The sequence below is a fragment of the Schistocerca gregaria genome, unplaced genomic scaffold, assembly GCF_023897955.1.
Source record: "Schistocerca gregaria isolate iqSchGreg1 unplaced genomic scaffold, iqSchGreg1.2 ptg000920l, whole genome shotgun sequence".
NCBI lineage: Eukaryota > Metazoa > Arthropoda > Insecta > Orthoptera > Acrididae > Schistocerca > Schistocerca gregaria.
Window position 1 is genome coordinate 1 of NW_026062277.1, and position 7500 is coordinate 7500.

A 7500-nucleotide genomic window follows, 5' to 3' on the forward strand; every position below is an offset into this window, starting at 1 on the left:
CGCGAGACCTGACGCCCGGCGGCAAAGAGTGCTCCTCTGAGGATATAGATGTTCCGTTCCGCCGCACAATGGTGACGGTGACCGCTGCCTGCGGTGGCAACGCTGGGCACAGTCGATACTCGCCGTGTGGTGGAAGGTAAACATTATGCGGTACATCAGTACTTTCCTAATAGTTCGGTCGTCTCACGGCACTGCTTAGTAAATGATGCAAGGCCACATATAGATGATTTATGCGAATGTCCCTATACGTGCTGTAAGACTGGGCACACAACGTGAATCGCACGTCAGCCAGACACTCGAACATGCACCACTCTCGGCCTGCAACGGAGACACACAATACGTAAACATCTGGAATGCGACAATGTCGAGTGCATCCTCTCTGCGACATTGCACCGTCGACACTATGATAACCAGAGCAGTAGGTCCACCTATAAAAGCACAATACCCCACTCCTCCGACAACTACCATTGCTCAGATAAACCAACACACATCCTACACAGAGGGGCACCAAATATCACCCCCCGCCCTCGTGTTATACCACATGAAAAATTGCAGAAGTGAGAGACACAGACCCGCCAGCCTCTTGCTACAAGCATCGAACCGACGTGACGTATCTGACGGTGACTCAGGCATCCGCGTACTGCCACCACTATCCACCCCCCCCCCCCTCTCTCTCTCTTCCCCCTTTCCCACAATACCAAATTTAACCAACTTTATTGCTTAACCTAACTGTGGCTGTACCAGATTATCGCTTAACCTAACTGTGGCTGTACCAGATTATCGCTTAACCTAACTGTGGCTGTACCAGATTATCGCTTAACCTAACTGTGGCTGTACCAGATTATCGCTTAACCTAACTGTGGCTGTACCAGATTATCGCTTAACCTAACTGTGGCTGTACCAGATTATCGCTTAACCTAACTGTGGCTGTACCAGATTATCGCTTAACCTAACTGTGGCTGTACCAGATCATCGCTTAACCTAACTGTGGCTGTACCAGATCATCGCTTAACCTAACTGTGGCTGTACCAGATTATCGCTTAACCTAACTCAATTTGTCCCTTAACCTAACTCAATTTGTCCCTTAACCTAACTCAAGTTGTCCCTTAACCTAACTCAAGTTGTCCCTTAACCTAACTCAAGTTGTCCCTTAACCTAACTCAAGTTGTCCCTTAACCTAACTCAAGTTGTCCCTTAACCTAACTCAAGTTGTCCCTTAACCTAACTCAAGTTGTCCCTTAACCTAACTCAAGTTGTCCCTTAACCTAACTCAAGTTGTCCCTTAACCTAACTCAAGTTGTCCCTTAACCTAACTCAAGTTGTCCCTTAACCTAACTCAAGTTGTCCCTTAACCTAACTCAAGTTGTCCCTTAACCTAACTCAAGTTGTCCCTTAACCTAACTCAAGTTGTCCCTTAACCTAACTCAAGTTGTCCCTTAACCTAACTCAAGTTGTCCCTTAACCTAACTCAAGTTGTCCCTTAACCTAACTCAAGTTGTCCCTTAACCTAACTCAAGTTGTCCCTTAACCTAACTCAAGTTGTCCCTTAACCTAACTCAAGTTGTCCCTTAACCTAACTCAAGTTGTCCCTTAACCTAACTCAAGTTGTCCCTTAACCTAACTCAAGTTGTCCCTTAACCTAACCCACGTTGTCCCTTAACCTAACCCACGTTGTCCCTTAACCTAACCCACGTTGTCCCTTAACCTAACCCACGTTGTCCCTTAACCTAACCCACGTTGTCCCTTAACCTAACCCACGTTGTCCCTTAACCTAACCCACGTTGTCCCTTAACCTAACCCACGTTGTCCCTTAACCTAACCCACGTTGTCCCTTAACCTAACCCACGTTGTCCCTTAACCTAACCCACGTTGTCCCTTAACCTAACCCACGTTGTCCCTTTGCCTAACATAGTTCACTGCTCGGAATCTCTGGTGTCGTTGTTATCCTCATGTAGATGTCTTGCGAGTGTTGCTTACTTTCCACATATTCCCGCTATCCACTGTCAATTGTACTGCAATAGGACTATATCGGCCCCCCCCCCCTCTGTCCCCCTCTTTGTGTCTCTGTCCTCTCAAGCTGGTCGGTCTGGCGTGTGAGTGTTAAATGAGCCTCGCAGCTGTTCAGTTGCATTCAGATGTCGACGCCCTCAGTGTACGTCGTGGTATGGTCTGTGTCCATTGTCCGCTGATGTCGTACGCGTAACCCACACGCTGTACCGATCATCGGTAGTTACGTACAGAGTGAAGTAGTGTGATACGTGTGACTGTACGCTGGCTGTGCCCAACGGTGTCGAATCTCAATTTCCATATGTTGTGCTCGATGCTACTTGTCTCGTCTCCCAATAACAGCTAGGTTGCACTGTGGTACGCCGTAGAGGCGTGTGGGAGGAACGTACGAACGCATTGTATGTCACCCTGGGTCGCTGGGGGTGGTGGTGCGGTGAGTCAGGTCAGGTCAGGTCAGGTCAGGTCAGCGTGAGCCGTCTGATGTAGTGACGCGTGTATTCCGACTTTGTCGTATTGCCTCACACAAAGTGCTACCCTGGTGGACCGCGTTCCATATCTGGGACATGCCGCAGATGCCGGTTGACAGTGGATCGCGGAAGGGACATCGCATACTTGCGCGGGCCACCTTCCACGTGTTCTCTTCTGCACATGTCGCAGTGTGTATGTGGTCTGATGTAGCGTGTCGTGACACATGACATCCTGGCATGCAAGAATTGTTGAATTCGCAAATGTAGGTGGACATCTACGTTTACTGCCCAAGATACGCAAATGAACTGGAAATCCGTTGTTGAGCGGTTGTTCACGCTGGAGGTGAATCTGTGATGGCGACGATCGGTACAGCTATTAACCGGTTGTTTCAGCGGTACCCGCCACATCCACACACGTGACTAGGCCCATGTGGGTATGAAGCGATACGCGGCGGTGGCTTGGTGGGACTGTTCCCGGCCGGTGAAGGGGGGCCGCCCGGCGTGTTGGCCGCGCGCTGCGTGGGCGCACGCGCAACAGCCGGCTGGTGGGGGGCGCCGAGTGGCAGGAGCGCCAGCCGACGGGCCCGGCAGGCGGCGCAGCTACGCTGCGGCGCACCCTGCACGCGGCGCCTGGCGGCCAAAGTTGGTTCAGCCGAGCCCGGTGCGAAGCGCGGTGGACATCTGCAGTGTGCTGGTCTGATTGAGGACTGTGTGCGTTGAGGATGCGCCACCGCCTGGCACTCGGCGCCGCGACGCCGTCTGCTGCTCGGTCGCCCCAGCGGTTCTCGCAGGTGGTTTGTATCGCAGTTGTGCGGACGTGTTGGCGCGTGCGCTGTGCTGGGAGAGTTCGCTTCTGCACCCAAGTGGGGCTTTGCCCTTGTGTGGCGCTGGCGTTGGAGCTGCCGGTCACCATAGGTGGCGCGTGTTGTCTCCCGCCGGCAATGCCACGACAGCACGCTCCCGGGCCTCTGTCGGCAGCGGCAAGCTCAGTTGGGAGCAAGGGTGTTCGCACTAAAACCGTCTACTCGCCTAACTCCGGGCGATTGCGCCTCTCTCGAAACCGACCAAGTACCTAGGACGGCGCTGCGCGCCGCCGGGACCTGAGAGGGTTTCGAGGTGTATCGTGCAGGGGAGCTCGGCCTCCTCCTGTTTGCAGAATAATTGAGCGGACGCTTGCGTGTTCGCGCGGGCCCCCGGGACACACTCCCGGGCGGCCGGCTGCTCAGCTCTAGTTGACGCAGCTCCCTGGTTGATCCTGCCAGTAGTCATATGCTTGTCTCAAAGATTAAGCCATGCATGTCTCAGTACAAGCCGCATTAAGGTGAAACCGCGAATGGCTCATTAAATCAGTTATGGTTCCTTAGATCGTACCCACGTTACTTGGATAACTGTGGTAATTCTAGAGCTAATACATGCAAACAGAGTCCCGACCAGAGATGGAAGGGACGCTTTTATTAGATCAAAACCAATCGGATTGGCTTGTCTGGTCCGTTTGCCTTGGTGACTCTGAATAACTTTGGGCTGATCGCACGGTCCTCGTACCGGCGACGCATCTTTCAAATGTCTGCCTTATCAACTGTCGATGGTAGGTTCTGCGCCTACCATGGTTGTAACGGGTAACGGGGAATCAGGGTTCGATTCCGGAGAGGGAGCCTGAGAAACGGCTACCACATCCAAGGAAGGCAGCAGGCGCGCAAATTACCCACTCCCGGCACGGGGAGGTAGTGACGAAAAATAACGATACGGGACTCATCCGAGGCCCCGTAATCGGAATGAGTACACTTTAAATCCTTTAACGAGTATCTATTGGAGGGCAAGTCTGGTGCCAGCAGCCGCGGTAATTCCAGCTCCAATAGCGTATATTAAAGTTGTTGCGGTTAAAAAGCTCGTAGTTGGATTTGTGTCCCACGCTGTTGGTTCACCGCCCGTCGGTGTTTAACTGGCATGTATCGTGGGACGTCCTGCCGGTGGGGCGAGCCGAAGGGGTGCTTTCGCGTCCCGAGGCGGACCCCGTTTAAATCCTACCAGGGTGCTCTTTGTTGAGTGTCTCGGTGGGCCGGCACGTTTACTTTGAACAAATTAGAGTGCTTAAAGCAGGCAAGCCCGCCTGAATACTGTGTGCATGGAATAATGGAATAGGACCTCGGTTCTATTTTGTTGGTTTTCGGAACCCGAGGTAATGATTAATAGGGACAGGCGGGGGCATTCGTATTGCGACGTTAGAGGTGAAATTCTTGGATCGTCGCAAGACGAACAGAAGCGAAAGCATTTGCCAAGTATGTTTTCATTAATCAAGAACGAAAGTTAGAGGTTCGAAGGCGATCAGATACCGCCCTAGTTCTAACCATAAACGATGCCAGCCAGCGATCCGCCGCAGTTCCTCCGATGACTCGGCGGGCAGCCTCCGGGAAACCAAAGCTTTTGGGTTCCGGGGGAAGTATGGTTGCAAAGCTGAAACTTAAAGGAATTGACGGAAGGGCACCACCAGGAGTGGAGCCTGCGGCTTAATTTGACTCAACACGGGAAACCTCACCAGGCCCGGACACCGGAAGGATTGACAGATTGATAGCTCTTTCTTGATTCGGTGGGTGGTGGTGCATGGCCGTTCTTAGTTGGTGGAGCGATTTGTCTGGTTAATTCCGATAACGAACGAGACTCTAGCCTGCTAACTAGTCGCGTGACATCCTTCGTGCTGTCAGCGATTACTTTTCTTCTTAGAGGGACAGGCGGCTTCTAGCCGCACGAGATTGAGCAATAACAGGTCTGTGATGCCCTTAGATGTTCTGGGCCGCACGCGCGCTACACTGAAGGAATCAGCGTGTCTTCCTAGGCCGAAAGGTCGGGGTAACCCGCTGAACCTCCTTCGTGCTAGGGATTGGGGCTTGCAATTGTTCCCCATGAACGAGGAATTCCCAGTAAGCGCGAGTCATAAGCTCGCGTTGATTACGTCCCTGCCCTTTGTACACACCGCCCGTCGCTACTACCGATTGAATGATTTAGTGAGGTCTTCGGACTGGTACGCGGCATCGACTCTGTCGTTGCCGATGCTACCGGAAAGATGACCAAACTTGATCATTTAGAGGAAGTAAAAGTCGTAACAAGGTTTCCGTAGGTGAACCTGCGGAAGGATCATTACCGACTAGACTGCATGTCTTTCGATGTGCGTGTCGTGTCGCGCAACACGCTACCTGTACGGCAGTGGCCGTGCGCCGCGTGCGGAACCACGCGTGCCTCTCAAAACTAGCGGAAGTGTTGTTGTTGTTGTGTGGTACGAGCGCTGAAGCTCTGGAGCGGCTGGCCTGCGGTACCTGGCGCCTGGCGCCGGTTTTGAATGACGTTCGCCCGAGTGCCTGTCCGCTCCGGTGTGGAGCCGTACGACGCCCATCGGCTGTGAGGCCGTTGGACACAAAAAAAATAGTGGAACAGGGGCCGTCAGACGCCTCAGTCCCGCAAATGCTACTGTCTTGAAAGAGACAGTGGGAGACTGAAAAGGAAAAGATCACCCAGGACGGTGGATCACTCGGCTCGTGGGTCGATGAAGAACGCAGCAAATTGCGCGTCGACATGTGAACTGCAGGACACATGAACATCGACGTTTCGAACGCACATTGCGGTCCATGGATTCCGTTCCCGGGCCACGTCTGGCTGAGGGTCGGCTACGTATACTGAAGCGCGCGGCGTTTGTCCCGCTTCGGAGACGTGGGAGTGTCGTGGTCGCCTGTGTGGCCGGCCGCGTCTCCTTAAACGTGCGATGCGCGCCCGTCGCCTGGCGGTTCGCATACCGGTACTTTCTCGGTAGCGTGCACAGCCGGCTGGCGGTGTGGCGTGCGACACCTCGTACAACGACCTCAGAGCAGGCGAGACTACCCGCTGAATTTAAGCATATTACTAAGCGGAGGAAAAGAAACTAACAAGGATTCCCCCAGTAGCGGCGAGCGAACAGGGAAGAGTCCAGCACCGAACCCCGCAGGCTGCCGCCTGTCGTGGCATGTGGTGTTTGGGAGGGTCCACTACCCCGACGCCTCGCGCCGAGCCCAAGTCCAACTTGAATGAGGCCACGGCCCGTAGAGGGTGCCAGGCCCGTAGCGGCCGGTGCGAGCGTCGGCGGGACCTCTCCTTCGAGTCGGGTTGCTTGAGAGTGCAGCTCCAAGTGGGTGGTAAACTCCATCTGAGACTAAATATGACCACGAGACCGATAGCGAACAAGTACCGTGAGGGAAAGTTGAAAAGAACTTTGAAGAGAGAGTTCAAAAGTACGTGAAACCGTTCTGGGGTAAACGTGAGAAGTCCGAAAGGTCGAACGGGTGAGATTCACGCCCATCCGGCCACTGGCCCCCGCCCTCGGCAGATGGGGCCGGCCGCCCGCGCGGAGCAATCCGCGGCGGGGTCGTGTCCGGTTGCCTTTCCACTCGCCGCGGGGTGGGGCCGTTCCGGTGTGCGGTGGGCCGCACTTCTCCCCTAGTAGGACGTCGCGACCCGCTGGGTGCCGGCCTACGGCCCGGGTGCGCAGCCTGTCCTTCCGCGGGCCTCGGTTCGCGTCTGTTGGGCAGAGCCCCGGTGTCCTGGCTGGCTGCTCGGCGGTATATCTGGAGGAGTCGATTCGCCCCTTTGGGCGCTCGGGCTCCCGGCAAGCGCGCGCGGTTCTTCCCGGATGACGGACCTACCTGGCCCGGCCCCGGACCCGCGCCGCTGTTGGCTCGGGATGCTCTCGGGCGGAATAATCGCTCCCGTCAGCGGCGCTTCAGCTTTGGACAATTTCACGACCCGTCTTGAAACACGGACCAAGGAGTCTAACATGTGCGCGAGTCATTGGGCTGTACGAAACCTAAAGGCGTAATGAAAGTGAAGGTCTCGCCTTGCGCGGGCCGAGGGAGGATGGGGCTTCCCCGCCCTTCACGGGGCGGCGGCCTCCGCACTCCCGGGGCGTCTCGTCCTCATTGCGAGGTGAGGCGCACCTAGAGCGTACACGTTGGGACCCGAAAGATGGTGAACTATGCCTGGCCAGGACGAAGTCAGGGGAAACCCT

At 54.9% G+C, this 7500-nt stretch overlaps 3 non-coding genes across 3 annotated transcripts in view; all 3 read left to right on the forward strand.

Annotated features, from left to right (window-relative positions):
* The first annotated feature begins 3716 nt into the window (after positions 1-3716).
* LOC126325373 (small subunit ribosomal RNA) lies at positions 3717-5609 on the forward strand. The gene has a single exon (XR_007560058.1). It is a non-coding gene; the product is annotated as a small subunit ribosomal RNA (ribosomal RNA).
* A 365-nt stretch (positions 5610-5974) lies between these two features.
* LOC126325320 (5.8S ribosomal RNA) lies at positions 5975-6129 on the forward strand. Its single transcript, XR_007560011.1, has one exon. It is a non-coding gene; the product is annotated as a 5.8S ribosomal RNA (ribosomal RNA).
* Positions 6130-6317: 188 nt separating this feature from the next.
* Positions 6318-7500, forward strand: part of LOC126325336 (large subunit ribosomal RNA) — a 4222-nt gene continuing 3039 nt past the window's right edge. Inside the window, exon 1 of the ribosomal RNA XR_007560026.1 lies at positions 6318-7500. This exon is cut by the window's right edge and continues 3039 nt beyond it. This is a non-coding gene — a ribosomal RNA (large subunit ribosomal RNA).